Raw genomic sequence first — 20,622 nt, 5'->3', positions numbered from 1 at the left:
AGTGATCAATCGGGAACCAAACCTTGGATTTTTTTGTATGATTTTAGGATAAACTACACGTTCAATATTTAAACTACAGCTTTTGTTCTATTTTAGTACGTAAAGTTTATTTTTTTCAAAACTACCTAACGTTTAGTTTCAGTTTCAATTTGGTATCTCGTTACTAAAATCTTAACAGTGAAGTTGACGTGTCACCATAAAATAATACCACGTCATCTTTGAAAAAAATAAAAAAAATACGACATCAACAGTTCTGTTAGTTTTTTAACGGCGGAATACCAAATTGAAACTTAAACTAAACGTTAGGTATGATTTTGAAAAGAAAATAAAGTTTAAGAACTAAAACGGAATAAAAGTAATAATTTAAGTACTGAACATGTAGTTTGCCCATGATTTTATCATAGTTTAATTTAATAGTTTAAATCCAAGTTCGAGCAGTTGCATCTGCAAGATTTATATAATTATCAATCAATTAAAAAGATTCTTACTATATTATAATCATAATCGTTCAAAACTATTAGAAAAAACCATTCTCTTTGTCCCTGTGGTTTGGTGTTTGATAATTAGCCAACTCTGTTTGACTAACGAGGCAGCTTGGCAGTGGAACGTGTCTCATGATACTAATTTATGTGGGATTATATTCCCCCATCCATTAGGCACTTCCCACTCACTCATTTCACCATCTATATTACACCCTATTTTATAATACCAAAACCATGTGTGATTGAATAGCCTCAATGATTGACGCTCTCTTTTTTCTTATGGAGGGTAGAATCTGCTAGGGTCCCCTCCATCACTTAAAATTAGGGTTTAGGGATTTGAAATCTAGTTTATATAATTAGTTTTGTACTGATTAGAACTAATCATGCCTCCACCAACCCCATTTTTAATCCAGAATATAACAATTTAATATTGGATTTTGTTAATGGGTGTCTTAGTAGACAAGGTTGTAACCTTCACATATGTTTTTTTTAATTAATCCGAAATGATTTATAAGGTATCCGTTCAAATATTATTAATAATGTATATACATCATGCAAATGTAACTACTCGAATTCAGAACCTCAAAGGAGAATAACACTCCCTTTAACCACGAAATCCACTAAATAAATTTCACGGTCAATATTCTTGAAAGTTCCAGATATGCATTTCATCAAATGGATGGAACTCAAGAGAAGAAAGGGAGAACAAGTGTAATGGAATGCTGATTAAACTATTAGAATATCAAAGAAAGATGAAGCTCCATATCATTAGAATAAAATCTTGTGAGAATATACCTAACTGAAACGGCATCAAAACTTGGGAAGAATCCAATAGATACCTAATCCAGATCCTTTCATCACTTTAATCCCCCTCTGATTTCCCAAGAAACAAACAAGATATTCTAGTGAAAAACAGCACATCTGAATTAGACTATTCTTTTCTATCATTAGAGGATCTATCAATTTCCCACCACCACCACCTGCTACTTGTCTTTGGTTCTTTTTCTTCTTGATCTAACGCATCCACATGAGTTGGAGGGAGTGTGTATATATTAGCAATTTGTCAATTAGTTAGAAGATAATGACATAATTAAACTTATTTAAAGTTCTATTATCCAACTAACTCCACCACCTTGGGAACTTTATTGAGTTATTCATCATCAAAGCTTTTCTCAATCAATTTTTATGGTGCTTCAAGCATGGCCAGCATAAGTTTTATGATCAAAAAGCGTAATTTCTGGGGGTGTTCCTCAAACTTAGTCCCAAATTGCTGACTCGTTTAACAAAAATAACAACCAAAGACAAAGCCATAGATATCTCTATCACCTTTCTTTTATATTTATATATATATATATATATATATATATATATATATGCAGTTACGATTTACTTACACCTAATATAATTTTTTTGAACATTAATAGATGGTCGAGTTTATCTCATTACTTTTATTTTTTCCAGTGAATATCTTTTATTTTTCACTGTTAATCTCATTAATCTATTTTCACTTATCCAACTATCCTAAAAAGTATAAAATTAAAAAAATGTTATATGGTATCAACAGATCTTGCCTTATATATATATATATAAGAGAGAGAGAGAGAGAAAGACCCTCAGAACGAAGCTCTTCGTCCCTATATATATATAAGTTTTAGTATGAATAGAAAAAAGACACTGACGATTATAAGAATCAAACATATCTCCATCACTAATAATCTTTCTTCAAAATTATGTTCTCAGCCTTTCATAATATATAGACAGACACAAAATTTTATACTAAAGGTACGAAATCATAAAAATTAGAGGAATGAAAGTATATTACCAATAAAAATATAAAAAAAATATAAAATATGAGAAATTAAAATTTTCAGATACGATTATCCCTCTAACCGCTCGTCCCTAGTTGGAACACTAAACAAATGAATTATTGGAGGTGTACTGAAAATTTAACTATGGATGGTTGAGACTTGAGACAAGCACATGATTGATGTCTCCTTTCAATGTATGTTGTTGAAAACGAAACAGAACAAATGCAACAATCCTGCATTACATGCGATTGGCAACAATAAACACCATTGTTAGTTGACGCCTCTATGTAGGTTTAGATTCAAGAGTTTTAATACCCATTTTTATTATTCGGTTTGTTTGAAAATCTTAAAATTGAATAAAGCAAAATAAATAAATATATTATTTATTAAACGCCCAACTAGCTTTACAACACAAGTGAGCCGAAATACAAGTTACAAAACACCAGCCCAATTATATTTCCTTAAAGCCCAAAATTATTATAAACAGACCCAAACCCAACCAAGTTCAATTGACCCAAATGCTAAGGCCTGTCAGAAAACCTAGGTAATATTGTTCAAAACACTTAACCGTTTGACGTTGGACGCACATATTTTTGACATATATGGTGCTCGAACTTGAAACCTTATAGAATAATAACAATTCAGACATCAATCTAAAGTGTATATCAATATAATCTGCCATTCATTGTTTCACTATTTAATAGATTTTTTTATGATTATTGTCATGCTACTGGAGGTCTCTAACAATTCACCCTTTGTAAATTAACATCACAAGCATATTAAGCATTTGGTATCTTAAAACCTTCATTTTTATAACAAATTAGTCGGTCGATGTATTTCATTTACCATTGCAACTAAATTAAATTTATGTTTGTGTATGAATTTGAATTCTATTCCCTCGAAAGATCTAGACATTCATTTTACTATTCTTTTCCCCAAAGCATTTGCTATGATTGATAAATATGATCAACCTTTTACCAGTTCTTATATGCATATGATTGTTTATAAATGATGAGGGTTGTTCACATTTCTTTGGACTTGTATCTTTCAACAAAAAATTCATATATAAATGAACCCAACAAGTGACTTCAGTGATAAAAGAAAATGTTATTTTCCCTAGAAGTTGAGTTCAAACAATTGTATGTGCAAGACGTGGGTGCATTGTCAATAGGTTAAGAAAGTTCTAAACAAACATTACCTTGTAATCACCTCATACTATTAAAAAAACGTATATAATTTTTAACCAATATAACTTAGTAATGTGTGATTGCAAACTATTGACAATATTGGAATAGCTTCGGATAAATATGATCAACCTTTTACCAGTTCTTATATGCATATGATGTTTATAAATGATGAGGGTTGTTCACATTCTTTGGACTTGTATCTTTCAAAAAAATTCATATATAATGAACCCAACAAGTGACTTCAGTGATAAAAGAAAATGTTATTTTCCCTAGAATGAGATTCAAACAATTGTATGTGCAAGACGTGGGTGCTTGTCAATAGGTTAAGAAAGTTCTAAACAAACATTACCTTGTAATCACCTTACTATTAAAAAAACGTATATAATTTTTAACCAATATATAACTTAGTAGTAATGTGTGATTGCAAACTATTGACAATATTGGAATAGCTTCGCATTTCTCACGTTTCCATCAAAGATCAACTTGTTTTTGTCCTTATCGTGGTGCATTACAAGTTTTCCTTGTATTGAGATTTTCTAGTAACTATCCTATCTTCTCCATGACCTTGAGCCATCCAACTTCAAGATTCCACTACTTACAACCCTGGTCCACCCTACAGACCGAGGCATGCCGAGGTACAATCACACCTCTTAAAAATTTTAAATTTTCTTATAATTTAGATATTTTCTTTCTATTTTTTATTGATTATCTCTGAAATTTTAAATCACAAATTTTCTTATAATTTAGATATTTTCTTTCTATTTTTTATTGATTATCTCTGAAATTTTAAATCACGGGAGCCCTTCAAACAGTCAAAAACAAGGACCCAGAGCTTAGAGACAAGGCCTAGGCTAATAGTTGCCTAAAATCCATACTTTTGCAAGGGTTTCATGTTTCAATTCTTTTCATTTATAAAGGTTGAGGATGGGGTTGGGGCCATTCTTTCCGTGGGCGTTCCTCCCGTGGGGCCGGCCTCTTAACAACTTCCCCCGAAAATGTTTAGGGGTGTGGGGATGGGCACCACAAGGCTCCGTTAATGTCCTAAAGTATTCCCTTTAATATCATTAGTTCAAACAATTCAATCATCTAGAAAGTTATATGGTCCATTTGTCATTTTGACAGTAAATCCTGGGAAAAGTGCACTATACTGGTTGGATCAAGGGAGAATAGTCTGGAAATCCGGATGACAAAACCATAATCAAGTACTGGAGAGTCAAAAAACCCTCTCGGTTTTTGCAGCCCGTCTTTAACAATTATTTACTGATTTTAATGGAACGAAATAAACTTTAGTAACTGCTGTAGAAGAGATTTACAAGGAGAAAACTTATTATATGATCTGATAAACATGGCATAAGCAAAACGAGGACAACGAGGACAGAACCATCTCACAAAGCAGGCCAAAGTTCATGTACCAGAGAGTAGGGATTGAGGGAAAGAGAGCAAGGTTATACATCATTGGCCCTTTAGATTACAACAAAAATGTGCAGTATGTGTATAAGATCAGATCACACGGGCTAATAAGAGATTCACTTTCTATAAATGCTATAGAAGGTAACAGAAAATGAAATTTCCCTTCGATTTTCTCTTTTATTCTTGGCAGAATAAAGGCTTCTTTTCTGCCAAGCATAGTTACCTGCATCTGTCTAAACTTCTCAAGTATATTTTCCTTAAAAAGTGAATATGAGACTATACAATCTGACCAAGCAAGAAAGACTAAGCATCGTGGTAGCGACTTACATATCTCGAGTAAATTTCCCGTTCAAAAAGCACATATGTGCATTCAAATAGAAGAAACTGACAAAATAAAAATAATATAATGATAACAGCTTAGGTTGACATAGCGTTAAAGATATAACTTCTATTGTTCCTAAATGCTTTTTTGAGGCTAATAACAGGCCACCTTACTGTGTAGGGACATGCAATCACAAGAAGTAAATATAAGGCTTCCTAGTGGCAGAATTTGAAATGAGCTTAGAGGCAGACAATCTTCGGGCTAGACACCTAATTTACAGTAAGTACGGCTCCATTTGAAGTTAGATAGGACTTATAGCTCAATCTTAGCATAGTTTAATGCTTGATCTTCATTTTTCATTTTCCTGTCCACCAGTGAAAAGCCAATAGAGAAAAGGAGAAGTAATTGCAGTTGGAAACATGGTTCTATATGTTTGAGAAGCACTAAATCCCATATGCTCAAGAGGCTCAAAATAGATCTCCTATGGTTTACTACCAGAAAACAAAGCTGAACCCCATCGCTCCCAATTAAGCACAGGTTGAATCCAAAGCAAATGCAAACCACAGCTGAACCCATAAACTGCCAAGGGATGTGATTCACAACAATTCTACAACCATATCCTTAGGAAAGGTAACTCTCTCCTTCATAACAAATGCACATTCTTGTAATCATTCCAAAGATACCGAAGAACTGAAGAATTCATCGCATATGTTTCGTTATATATTGATTGAATTGAACAATCCAAATATCATATAAAAGAAACCACATAAGTAATTCCTTTAACTGATAACAAGCAGACTGTCGTAAACCAAACCTAGGAAAATGCAAGAAAAATCAAGCCCATTTTTCAATTGAGGTTTTGAAACAAAGCATCAACCAACGCAGATTATTGAATACGCAAAAGAAAAAGAAAAAAGAGACAAAACCATCCGTTATTAAATAAAACATTCATTTTCAATAAGAATCAGCAACAAATTTATAACATAAAGTTCTTTTTTCCCCTGTAAACAAGACAATAAATCAAGTAAGACCGAAAATATATGCCATGGGCAAGTACCAATTTTGGAAGGCATTGGAGAGTATATTTAAGAGTAGGTGAGGGGGCGGTCCTTAGCCTCGTCGGGGTTGTCTTCATCGTCAGATCGTTGGTGGAGAGGTTGGCACAGGAGAAACGCTCCAGGATGAGAAGAAGGCGGAGACCACGGTGGCGCTGACCCAGCCGGCGACCTCTCCCAACTTCTCGCGAGAGATCAAGCTGAGGGAATTGTCGTGGTGATTCGCTGTTATCCATGCTCGTTTTCTGGAATCGATCGGAGTAACGAGATTTGAAGGGGGTTTCACTGTAACTGTATCCCTTGCCTAAGGTTCTAAGAGGAGTTGGCGTCAACAACTATATAATTTGAAAATAAAGGGTAAACAATTAAAATCAGTCATAAAAATCTTCAATGAGTTATTTATCATTTTAGTCTCTCAACCTTTAAACTCTCAAAAAAAAAATTCTTTTTTCTAAGTGTAATTGGATCTAATTCTTATCCAAGTGAGGCTTAACATGTCTCAAGAGTTCAATTAAATTTCTAAATGGTCCAAACTATCTTAGGCCAGCTCTTATATATTGACTCAAAATTTCGATTGTTACCACTATTTTCTTCTTAAAATAAATTTTATGTTCAAAATTTATTTAATACAAATAAATTTAGATAACGAAATCGCATCGACTCTTTCACCTTATAAGTGGCATCTTCCACTTCTTAGTTCCTCCATAAGACTTTCGCTAATATATTTGTTTATTTCTATTTTTTTTTATTTCTTGAACAAAGATTCTCCCTGGTCCTTTTTCATATGATAAATCAAAATTGATTAGATTTTTGTTTACCAAAATGATATACGAGGAGTCTGAAAGATATCTTTTTTAACATAAATATGAAACATATTATGGATTCGTTTTATCTCAGATGAGGAAGTTAAATGATATGCCACTAAGATAAAATTAATTTTTAAACGTGTACATAAATGATGGATATAGTGTAGAGTGAAGTTGTTTTTGGAAGAACGACAGGTTATAACTAGACCTACTTGGGAGGATAGGTAATTTCGCACAGAGTTTCTCCAACTTTCCATGAATTTTCTGAAGGAAAAATCAAACTTGCATACAAAATTTAAGTAAAAATCACAAAATGGAAAACCTTGGGCCCCCATTGACACGAGTCTAACGACGTGCAACGTGTCCACCTTGAAAGTCAATCGTAAAGCAGTTTAACCCGTCCAAGGATACTGGAGCTTGAAACCCGTTAGCCCGAATTAGAAGTCTCTCGCTTCTCTTCACAAAAACCATATATATAAAGCCGAATCTGATGCCAAACCCAAGGCTGCTAATTCTCTGCACCATATCGGAACGCCCACCTCCTATTCCTTGTCCGCCGTCCGCTGTTATTTGTTTTTAGAATTGTGTTTTCAAGTGATTTAGAGAAACTGAAACTTTTTGGTGTTTTGATTGTTTTTAAGAGATTTCTTCCAAAAATGAGACTTTTGAAAGTCGCCACCTGTAATCTGAATCAATGGGCGATGGATTTTGATTGCAATTTGAAGCACATTAAGGAATCCATAACAAGGGCCAAAGATTTTCAAGTGATTAGAGAACTGAAACTTTTGGTGTTTTGATTGTTTTAAGAGATTTCTTCCAAAATGAGACTTTTGAAAGTCGCCACCTGTAATCTGAATCAATGGGCGATGGATTTTGATTGCAATTTGAAGCACATTAAGGAATCCATAACAAGGCCAAAGAAGCCGGTGCTATGATCAGGCTTGGACCCGAGCTTGAAATCACTGGCTATGGCTGTGAAGATCATTTCTTAGAACTGGATACCGTCAATCACGCGTAAGTTTCCTCTTTTTTTAAGATTCGTGGAGCTTTACTTTGATTTGTGATGTTCTTAGATTTTTGTTTTGTTATTAGATTTTTTTTCTTCCTGAAATCAGTTATTAGAACTGAATTCATGTAATTACTTCATTTTTGAATGCGCATATGCTTTTAGTTTTTCGCTAAATGTACTGTATGTAAACTGAAACATTTTGGTATTTGTATTAAGATAACCTTTTTTGCTCTTATGGATGATGATTAGTTGATTGTTTTGCTCTTATGGATGATGATTAGTTATTGACTGATACAAATTAGTACTTTGCTTCTTTGGAATGGGACTTGAGACTATTGTTTGCAGGGGGAGTGCTTGAAAGAAATACTACTTGGTGATTGGACGGACGGCATACTGTGCAGCATAGGAATGCCTGTATTAAAGGATCAGAGCGTTAATTGTCAAGTTTTTTTGTTTTAACAGAAAATTGTCATGATACGACCAAGATGTGGCTTGCAAATGATGGCAATTACAGGGAGCTTCGGTGGTTTACCACATGGAAGCAAAAGGACCGGCTTGTAGAATTTCAGCTCCCACTTGAAATTTCTGAGGCCTTATCACAAACTACAGTACCTTTTGGTTATGGATACATTCAGTTTTTGGACACGTATGCTTAACGTTTGTTGGTTTTTTTATTATAGTTTGCTATAAGTTTCCTGCCTTAGCTCATAATGATGTCTTAACTTGATATTAATGGGGTTGATTCACTCATCCTACTTATCATCATAAGGTCCACTTAATTTGCAAATAGGTTACACTGCACGAAATATGAAACTTTGTCATGGTTCTTGATGAAGTTCTAATACTTTAATCTCATTTCTCTTGTTAGAGCTGTTGCTGCTGAAATTTGAGAGCTTTGCTCCTAATCCTCCCCATACCGAGCTGGCATTAAACGGGGTTGAAATTTTCCTGAATGCCAGTGGAGTCACCACCATTGAGAAAGCTAGACCTTCGACTTCGGGCTTTTATAGGTGCTACTCATACTCGTGGAGGGGTTTAGCAATATGATTTAAGTAGTGAGCTTGCTTTGGTTTTATCTTCTCTTCTGCTCCAGTGAAATGTGGTTTTTTCAGGAAAATTGAGAAGTAATTTATTTATTTCAGATGGGTGTTGCTGTGTTGTTGTGAATGGAGAGGTTGTTGCTCAAGGCTCGCAGTTCTCCTTGAATGACGTTGAAGTTGTGGTTGCTCAGTAGATTTAGATGCGGTATGTTATGAACTTGCTCTCGTTCATTTTATCTATGTTCGTTGTGTAATTAGAAGTATTGTTTCTTGAAGTTTGAATGCTATAATCCGTTATGCTATATTAAGGTTTTCATGCATAAAAGAGAAGGGCACAAAAAATATGATTTTCTATTATGAGAATTTATCCTAGAGATGTCTGATTGATAAATGATACGGAGGAAATTATTGAAGGCAAACTATTAATGCCTAATAGAGATTCTATTATGCAATTCATGGCAAATTAGGTTTTTTTTCTCTGTATTTTGCAGCTGTTCTGTATATAAAAATTATATGCAATTTTTTTGCATTTTCTTGTTAATGACAGGTTGCTAGTTTAAGAGGATCTATAAGTAGTTTCCAAGAACAAGCAGTTGCAAAACCATTGTCTCATCAGTAGCTGTGCCTTACAACATTTGCCAACCTTTTAACCTGAAAATGTTACTTTCCAGTCCACAGAAGGTTTGTTCTTGGTCTGAAAACATTGCTGTGAAGTGTGAACATAAAATGTTTTTTAATTATCAGGCGTTTCTTATTACCTAATTGCATTATTTTATGAATTGCAGATCATGTATCATTCTCCTGAGGAGAAATAGCATTTGGTCCCGGCTGTTGGCTCTGGACTATTTAGAAAAGTGGAGCTTCTGGTTTTTTGCTTCCTCTTTCTGGTGGTGCAGACAGTTCTGTAGCTGCTATAGTTGGATGCATGTGCCAACTTGTTGTCAAAGGTTAGTTTATGATTTCATGTTATTCTGCTGCTGACTAACACTGCTCTTTTTCTGCTTTTATATGGGAGTTGAGAAATGATAACTTCAGTTCCTCAAGAAAAGCCTTTCCGGTCACTAAAACCCTTAGCTATAAGACTTCTGTAGCATATTTTCTTCAATAGTTAATGTTTTGCATGCATACCGTTTTTTAGAAATTGCAAATGGAGATGAACAAGTTAAATCTGATGCAATACGGATCGGAATTACACTGATGGGAAGTTTCCAACTGACAGCAAGGAGTTTGCTAAACGCATATTCTATACAGTCTACATGAGTTCTGAAAACAGGTCAGGTTACTGCATAAATCCATGCTTCTCTTTCTTCAAGCTGGTTGTGAGTCTTGACTTTGTTGTGCTTACTGCTGATATATGGAACTAACACTTCAGTCGGAAAATACCATTACAATGTACAATAAAATTTCTTTTTCCAGTACAGTCATTGATATTTAACTTCTATAGTTCTAGTAACTCCCCTGTTATGGTCACTCTTCAAGGAACTTCTGACCTGCTACCCCCATTGTTATGTCTTCAGATTGATTTATCGTTTTTACTAGAAAATTAAGAAGAGTCTTCCATATACATGTTTGCTGGCAAGAAAAGTACCTCCTTAAACGATTTTCCAAATTCCTTGAAACATTTGAGTTTTTAGGGAATTTGAGTATCAATTCGTTTTAAATATTCACCTAAACACATTCTTTTCAGTTCAAGTTGATTGTTCTGTTTGAGGAAGATATTTTCTGTTTCAGATTGATTGCAGCTTTACATTCTTGAAATCTTACATTATAATTTTAAGAATGTTCTTTTTATTGCAGTTCTGAAGCCACAAAATGCGGGCTAAAGTATTAGCTGATGAGATTGGCTCATGGCATCTTGATGTTTGCATAGATGGTGTTGTTTCATCTCTTCTATCCTTGTTTCAGACGCTTACTGGAAAAAGACCAGGCTATAAGGTTGACCATGAAATGACAAGTTATTTTCTAATTTTCTCCATAGGGTCAACTGTTCCAGCAGATACCGTAGCTCCTCAATGGTATCTTAGGCCAAATGCTTATTTTTCTGTCCATGAGTACCAAAGTTAATGATGAGGGTTCATAAAGATTATTGCCATCATCAGCCCATGCCTTTTGTTTCTTTGCTTGAAATATAGTCTGAGGACCATTTAGCCAATCCTTTTATATAGATGTGCGAGTGAAATGATTGTTTTCCATTTTGCAGGTTGAGGGGATCCAATGTTGAAAATTTGGGTCTGCAGAACATTCAAGCTCGGATTAGAATGGTGCTAGCTTTTATGTTAGCATCACTATTGCCCTGGGTTCACAATAAAAAAGGATTTTATCTTGTTTTAGGTAGCTCCAATGTTGATGAAGCGTTACGTGGTTACCTTACAAAGTCTATACTAAACCTTTTCTTTTCTTTTCCTCGTAGTTAGGTATATACTTAGTGTTTTATTCTCATCATAAATCCGATAGCTAGCTCAGCTAACTGTTCGCTGCATTCTCTTGCAGGATATGAAAAAAAAATTAGTTCTGACAGGAATTTTTTTAATATCTTTAACAGTACGACTGCAGGCAGCAGATATCAACCCAATTGGTAGTATTAGCAAGCAGGATCTTCGGACGTTTTTGCGATGGGCTACCAACCATCTTGGTTACTCATCCTTGGCAGAAATTGAAGCCGCTCCACCTACTGCTGAATTGGAGCCTATTCGTTCTAACTACAGCCAGTATCGTTTCTCTGGGCCTTGATAATTTAGTCAAATCGTCAAATTAAGTTTTAATATGGAAGTTTAGTTCTACATTATACATGAAACAGCTTGATGAAGTGGACATGGGAATGACATATGAAGAGCTATCAATCTATGGGAGGTTGCGTAAAGTTTTTCGCTGTGGTCCAGTATCGATGTTCAAGGTTTGATTGTTGAACTCCTTACTCTATTTGACTAGATAGCATCCGATGTTCCTTGGTCTTTAGATGTTTCGATTCCCCATAGTTGTGACGACCATAGTTTTCTCTTGTGGAGTAGACTGTATGAAGAAAAATCTAAAATTGAGTGTTAGCATGGTTCAAATCTACAAGCTGACACATTTGTAATCGGTTGCTTTTTTATAGTCATTTTTCTGGTACTGTCGTATTCGTTGCAGAATCTTTGCTATAAATGGGGTGCAACATTATCTCCAACAGAGGTAGCTGATAAAGTAAAACACTTCTTCAAGTACTATTCCATCAATCGACACAAAATGACTGTATTGACCCCTTCATACCATGCTGAGGTATGTAAACATCAAAAGTTGTCCTTAATTTTTACTCCCAACTTATAGCCTGATACATTATCTATATGTTTTCCTTCCTGCAGAGTTATTCACCAGAGGATAACCGGTTCGATCTCCGTCAGTTCCTTTACAATTCAAGATGGCCATATCAGTTTCGCAAGATCGATGAACTAGTGCAGGAATTGAATGGTGACGAAGTTGCTTTTAAGGAATCAGGTAACCTTGAAAAACTAGGTGGAACAGCAGTTGTTGGTGGGATGGGAGTCGTAGCAGCGGCAGGCGGCAATCCTAAAGCTGGACTTTAACCAAAAGAAGAGATTCGAACTCGATTAGTTCAGTGAGAAAAACGATTGCTTCCATTGTTTATTTTGTAGTAGAACAGATTGGTGTACGTTTTTATTGGCCAGTTCTAGGTGCTGCAGCCAACTCTTCCAAACTATTGGCCAGAAAAAGAAAAGAAGTCCTTCAAGCTCACCCCAATTGTATCTTTCTAATGAACTCAATTAATAGATATAAGTTGTGTACTATGCATAATTATATCAATAAAAAGTGGAAAATTGAAGTGTTTAAACACGAGACATTTTGAACCAAAACTCACACACAAGGTAATTAGTTCTTCCACCATAGTGCCCAAATAACTAGAGCAACTTCAGTTCTTTTGCTCCCATTGTAATTTGCGGATACCCTTAAGTTTTTTTTACCTATTGATAACGCATGAACACTTTGTAGATGTAGTTGTTCGAACTCAAAACTTTTAAGGAGAATAATATTTTCGTTTACCATTAAGATCACTTAATGAGTTACGAAACAAAAACACTTTGCACCTCATCAATACAGAAATGAAACATTTATTGGAATTTGTTTACCAACATCTTGAAAATAACATTAATAAGGCTTATGCCTTATAGGTCTGAATTGAGACATATCTTGAGGGTCACTTTTAGGATTAAGACAACGTAGGTGTGGTCGATTGTGGACATCTTGTGCGGCTTGTGCCTGTGGAGCCTTCCCTTTTTCATCTCGCCTGCAATTCAACTTGTGTATGGAAGGGTGATTTAATTGGCTTTAAGTTATCTTTTGAGCTCCAAAAGTTTAAACGTGTGTAATCAAATGCAGATGTCAAATAAAAAGAGTTTACAGACCAAAATCATTAATTGACGCAAGTGATATAGTATTGTACTCTCATGTGAATGCCGCAAAAACTCTTACGATGTCGGTGCTTTAATTCAAACTCAAATGGATCTATCAACTTACGCAGAGAGTAATAATTTTAAACGATAAATTTACAAAGTTTAATAATACACAACTACTTAACAAAAACTACATGTAACAAGTAATGCAAGTAGGTTAAACATGACATTAAATATCTTGTGCATTTAACATATTTTCAACACATTAGAGCATAATTTAGACTTTATCTTTTTTTAACAATTTCAAGAACATCAAATGGTTTAATTCCATCTTATTATTATTCTCATATTTAACTAGTCATTAACAGATTAGATTAACTGAATTATCACACATATAGTTCAGTTATCCACAAAATAATTGTTATTTTTATTTGATGGACGGTTGTTCAATTATTGATAGCTAATTGCATATATGCATCATAAGTTGGGTATCCACACACACACTCATTGTCTCAATCGATATTAAATATCAAATATTCAAATAGTCTTATACTATAAGGGTCAGATGTTGTCAATTTTGGTTGTCCAAGTTGTTTGTTTGATATACTGATACAAACACCCACCCATTGTTGATTTTGGTTATCCAAGTTATTTGTTTAACATTTGATACAATCACTAAATGATCACACACACACACACATATATATATATATATATGCATACGTACAGAGGTACCTACCCTTAGCATAGAATCAACACATATTTAGACAATTTAATATACTCATATTCAAGTTTATTAGTCCTTAAGGGTATTTATCATTTCACAAGATTTAGGCTCAAATTCCAACTAATTTATCCTATGGGTAATTCGATCATTTCTTAAGAATTAGGGGGATTTTAGTCTTTCCAAAAGTTTAATCCTCAAACTTGGCTTAAAAGGTAATTCTAGGTGGTTTAGGTCATTTAATGAGATCCAAAAAGGCTAATTGGACTTATAAGGTTTGAACTAGACCAAATAGGCTTAATCAAGAATCTAGGCTTTGAAACCCAGAGGTCTATTTTTAAAATTAGGCTTAGGGTTTCAAAATACTAAGATCGATATTAATACTCAAACAGAATTCTAGAAATTGATATTAGATACTACGATTTCAAAAGTACTACTTGAAAACTTAAAAATTGAGTTTGGGATGCCCTCCAACCACCCCTAAACCTCAACTATAAGCCCTCCAACGCTTCTTACACATTAAATGCATAAGTTGGTGACTTCAAATAAGTTTTAAACACAAATATGCACCTTTGGTCATTAATAACCATAACCAATCATGCTAAGCTACCATGGACAAGACAAGCAACATATTCAACCAAGCAACCAAACCTCACATTACATATATTCGTGAGTAAAATGAAGTTAGATGTGCATTACTTTCACTTTTCAACAAGATGAGCCTTTATCTACCACTCCAAAACTTTCTTATTTACCTTAGTTTTAGAGGATTCTCCAACTTCTTTAGCTCTCGAACCAAACATGAAATAATTCAAAACAGCAGTTTTAATGCTAATATAATAAAAATGAACTTAGGAAATGTAAGAAAAGACTTGAGGATTGAGATATTTATCATTTTAAAACACTAAAAAACTACGACGTCCTAAGGGCACCATTGATGGTAATACTGAGCTCAACTTAAAGCTCCCAAAATGAACATGATAAAGCTTATCCATTTGAGATTTAGATGCTTAAAATTTTACAGAAAGTTCACTCTTTGCCAAGGTTTTTAAGCTCTAGAATAAAGGAGTAATTAACAAGAAAAGGAGACTGTCTAAAAATGTGTGAATATAATTTGTTTGAATTCAAAATTTAAGGGATACTGATATTCTCTATTATTATCATAGAAAGAATGATAAGAGAATATATGACAGACAAAGACCTGATAGTTGTTAGCATTGGATTTAATGATTAGGTGACCAATTGGCCTTATTAAGGTAACCTTAATCAAACGTTTTAGGATGGCATATAAATTAAGAATGAATTGTGGTAACATAAACAAAACTAAAAACATAGAAAACTAAACATTCCTTCAACTGTATCCCTTTTTTTTATTATTTACCAAAGAAAAGAAAAAGGACGAGTGAAGAGGGGGAATATACCATAAAAAAATTACAGTATCCTCAACTACAATACGCTTATCTTTCTCACCCTTGCTTGTTCACCGCAACCCGTCAAATAATGTTCTAGAGTTCATCACGTGAATCCTCATTCATCGGTTGACGCTCCTCCCCCGCCGGTGGCTCCGCCTGGTCTTTGGTAAACAGCCGTGATGATGGGGTTGCACACCGCCTCTACCTCCTTGAGCTTCTCCTCGTAGTCTTCCTTCTCAGCGCTCTGGTTGTCATCAAGCCACTCCAGTGCCTCCTTCACGGCTGCTTCAACTTTCTCCTTCTCATCCGATTCTATCTTTCCACCGAGCTTGTCCTTGTCACTTATCTGATTTTTCATGTTGTACACATACGTCTCCAGGCTGTTGCGTGCATCGACCTTTTCCTTCACCTTCTTATCCTCCTCTGCAAATTCTTCTGCCTCACGAACCATTCTATCTATCTCCTCCTGGCTCAGGCGACCCTTGTCATTGGTGATGGTGATCTTTTGTGATATACGTGCACCCTTCTCTTCTGCCTTGACGTTTAAGATACCATTTGCATCCACTTCGAATGTAACTTCGATTTGAGGGGTTCCCCTGCGCAGTTAGTTATCAACAAAGTAAGTTTTACCAAAATCTGGTGAAATGAAGATTAGCAGCAGGGGTTTAAATTGTGGTTCCAGACTTCCAGTCGCGTTTTCATTTATCACGATTGCAGCAATAACGGTTGCTGTTGCTATCATTATGGATATCACGGTTGTGCATAACGGTTTCGGGTGGCACCTTTAGTGCTATATAACGGTTGTTATTTAAATCCCTGATTGACAGATAATATAAAAGAGAGTTTACAGGGGATGAGAGCGAACCTTGGAGCCGGAGGAATTCCAGTAAGATCAAAATTCCCAAGCAACCTACAATCCTTCGTGAGACTCCTCTCGCCTTCAAAGACCTGATGACAATCCATACAAATCAAATAAGGTTAAACGAATTCTTAGTTTAGGGTGTATGGTTTAGGGTTCTTAGGACAAGTAACATGCATATGTAAGTTCTTATGACAAGCCTTTTACAAAGTACCTGAATGGAGACAGTGGTCTGCTGGTCCTGATAAGTGGTGAAAACTTGTGACTTCTTTGGGATAACTGTGTTTCTAGGAATCAACTTTGTCATGACCCCACCAACAGTTTCAATACCCAGACTAAGTGGAGCCACATCAAGGAGAAGAATGTCTATGCATAAATATACATAAATGTCGGTCAAAGATTATTCCTTCGGAACAGATTCATCAGAGATAAATATGGGAAATAAAATGTACCTTTGGTTTCATCACCACCCTCTCCACTCAGGATTCCCCCTTGCACAGCAGCACCATATGCAACTGCTTCATCCGGGTTAACACCCTTGTTCGGCTCCTTTCCATCAAAGTATTCCTTAAGTAGTTGTTGAACCTTTGGAATTCTAGTGCTTCCACCAACAAGAACAATCTCATCGATTTGGCGCTTCTCCAGACCAGCATCTTCCATTGCCTTCTTCACAGGTCCCATGGTCTTTCTGAACAGGTCATTATTCAACTCCTCAAAGCGAGCCCTGGTCAATGGCTCTGAGAAATCAGTACCATCAAAAAGTGATTCAATCTCCACACGGACCTGGTGCTGGCTGCTGAGAGCTCTTTTGGCACGCTCTGCTTCCCTCCTAAGCTTACCAATAGCCCTGTTGTCCTTGTTGATATCCTTTCCATGTTTTTTCTTGATCAGTTTAATAAAGTACTCCATAACCCTCTGGTCAAAATCCTCACCTACAAGAAAAATGACAGCAAATATCCAGATTGAAACAGTTTTAAGAACATATAAGGAAACAACAAATATGCTTACCTCCCAAATGAGTGTCTCCATTTGTGGCTAGAACCTCGAATACACCATTGTCAATTGTCAAGATACTGACATCGAATGTCCCACCACCAAGGTCGAAAACAAGAATATTTTTCTCTCCTCCCTTCTTGTCCAAACCATAGGCAATGGCAGCTGCAGTTGGTTCATTGATAATTCTTGCCACATTGAGCCCAGCAATAATACCAGCATCCTTGGTGGCCTGCCTCTGGGCATCATTGAAGTAAGCTGCAAACAAAACAAAGAGAGAATTTGAGCACAAAAAATGATCAGACAAGCACAACCATTTCAAGCTGAGAACATTGTTTCTTATAATGCACTGACCCGGAACAGTGACCACTGAATCCTTGATTTTCTTCCCAAGGAAAGCTTCAGCTGTTTCCTTCATCTTAGTCAGAATCATAGCACTAATTTCCTCTGGACTGAAGACCTTGGTCTCTCCATCCTTAACCTTTACTTGAATATAAGGTTTTCCATCCTTATTGACAATCTTATATGGAACAAGTTTCATGTCCCTCTGAACCTCCTTATCAGTAAACCTGCAAAGAAAAAACAACCCCCAGTAAACACTATTTACCAATCAACCACTACAACGTAATAAAAAAACACGAGAGGAATGTTAATTACTTTCGTCCAATAAGTCTCTTGACATCAAAGATGGTTCTCTCAGCGTTAACAGCAGCCTGATTCTTAGCGGCCTCACCGATCAGCCTCTCGCTGTCAGTGAAACCCACCCATGATGGTGTAATACGGTTTCCTTGGTCATTAGCTATAATTTCTACGTGACCATTCTTATATACACCAACACAAGAATACGTTGTACCAAGATCAATTCCAATGACTGTCCCCAATTTCGTCGCTTCCTCCTTTGCAATTGATATTGCAAAAAGAAATCCTGTTTGCAAAGTTTACACCACGTCAATACCATTATAGAGGCCCTTTTGATACCCTTCCTATGGTCATTTTTACGTGCAATCATGATGCTAGCAAAAGTGATTTAAGGTAAATTATCTATTGAATTAGAAATCAATATCAGATTTGATAAAGCTGCCACGTGTACCAAAGATCAAGCTATAACGGAATTCTAACGAACTTCAAGAATATTCACAAGCAGAACATTGTAAATTCTTTATTAAGAAAGTTTCCCCGTAAATGGAAAATAAAATAAAGTGAAAGCACATGATTTTCCTTAATAAGTTCAAACATAAAACTCGAACTTGTTGCGAGACATCCATTTTACAACAAAAAAAAAACAATTCTAGTTTTCAAATCAATGACATGAGATCGCTGAAGCTCTAATTCGACGATGCAATGCCTCACTAGAATCCGTAGAAGTTAAATCAGGTCAAAGCATTCATCGATTTACAAGTAAGGAAATCATCAAACAAAATAGGATCCAACACATTTCCTCTGAAACAGTGAAAGAACCAGATATCAAGAAATCAAAAGAAACAAAGCAGATTTAAGAAATCATTCGACGATGTAATGCATCACTAGAATCCGTAGAAGCAAAATCAGATCAAAGCATTCACCAATTTACGAGTAAAGAAATCATCAAACAAAATAAGATCCAACACATTCGCTCTAAAGCAGTGAAAGAATCAGATATCATGAAATCTCAAGAAACAAAGCAGATTTAAGAAATCGGGAACAGCAGAACACTCACCGAACAAGACTATCGCTAGAAGCACCGAAGCTCCGTCTGCTCTCAACGAGCCGGTCATCTTAGCTCGTTCCTCAGCTTTTAATCTCTAAGCTTTGGCTGTGAAGTTTAAAATGAAATGATGTTTGTTTGGAATCGAATGAGTGAGAGAGTCGCGGTTCCCATGAGGATTTTATATTTGGGAGTGTCCGCACTTATTGGAAGTTTCATGGGAGGAATACGAAGAGAACATGTCATACTGCTGACGTGGACCAATCACATTTCTCTTGAGGACAATTAAACCAGAACATGTGCTGGAGATCTTGGCCGTTTATTTCCACAAATGTCGTTAATTTTTATTAAATTAAACATAAAATATAAAAGGCTTAAACTAAAAACAAACCCCTAAACTATATCTTTTTTTTCTTTAAGCCCCTAAGCTATTTTTTTGTCAAAATAAGTCATTAAACTATTATATGTAATCATTCTAAGTTTTGTCATTTTTTTCAGTTAGAATTTTTTTCCCCAGCCAATTACATGTGACATCATGAGCGGAACTGGTATACCATGAGGGGTGTCAATTTTCTAGAAACTTTAAAAACTATACTATTCTGGAAGTGTCTTTATGTCCGGTGATATTCTCTGGAGGTATTAATGCCTGCCATACAAATAATAAACAAAATATAAATTTTGTGAACGTTTTTCTTTTCCTGTAACAATAAATAATAACTCTACCTAATTTCAAATGTTTTATTAAGTTATTATTCATAGGTTGACACCTAATTTCATATTATTAACTATCTTTCACCAAAGAGATCTCATTAGTCATTTAACAATACATCACATAGCACGATAACTTTCTTAAACTATCTAGAATAAATGAGTCAATACTACGACGTAAATGTACGCGAAGTATGTAACATGATTATCACTAAAGAACAATAGACATGGTACACAGAGTCAAGATAAACAGAAAAACCACGATGCAATTTAAGACCCTATGGCATGTCTTGCATATCTTATAATTTTAACTAGCTTATTTGAACAATTTAACGATGATTTTGAAGGTGATCAGTTTAGCCAGAGCAATCGGTATTAAGAAGTGAATAATGGTGTAGTACCTCGGTCTAAATGATTGGCAAGTATCACAGTGTTGGGATTGGATAGAGTAATTGGACTCGAAATCCTGATAATTCGATATAAATCCTAAATAATATACATTGTTGTTTAACTCTCATTGGGTTAAATTACTAAGAATTCTTCAAGAAACCAAAATGTCTAAAATGTCTCTGATTGCCTGAATAATGAAATCACTTCTATCATATCTGAAATCTCTAGTAACTTTGAAGTAAAAGATTTTGAATACCTTACTGATTACTTAGTGCCTCCGAAAAATATATGAATATTATATGATCTTGATAAATCAATTCTCGAATGACTTATGAATCCGTTAGCTAT

The 20,622-nt window shown here is 35.2% G+C and overlaps 2 pseudogenes; one reads left to right on the top strand and one right to left on the bottom strand.

Moving 5' to 3' along the window:
• Positions 1 to 9,031: 9,031 nt before the first annotated feature.
• On the top strand, positions 9,032 to 12,900 carry LOC120117198 (annotated as a pseudogene).
• Positions 12,901 to 15,733: 2,833 nt separating this feature from the next.
• LOC120117346 lies at positions 15,734 to 19,246 on the bottom strand (annotated as a pseudogene).
• Between the last annotated feature and the right edge of the window lie 1,376 nt (positions 19,247 to 20,622).

Source organism: Hibiscus syriacus, unplaced genomic scaffold (assembly GCF_006381635.1).
Source record: "Hibiscus syriacus cultivar Baekdansim isolate YM2019G1 unplaced genomic scaffold, ASM638163v2 tig00110319_pilon, whole genome shotgun sequence".
Classification (NCBI taxonomy): Eukaryota; Viridiplantae; Streptophyta; class Magnoliopsida; order Malvales; family Malvaceae; genus Hibiscus; species Hibiscus syriacus.
The sequence above is the reverse complement of the archived record's forward strand: the minus strand, read 5'-3'. Positions and strand labels throughout refer to the sequence as shown.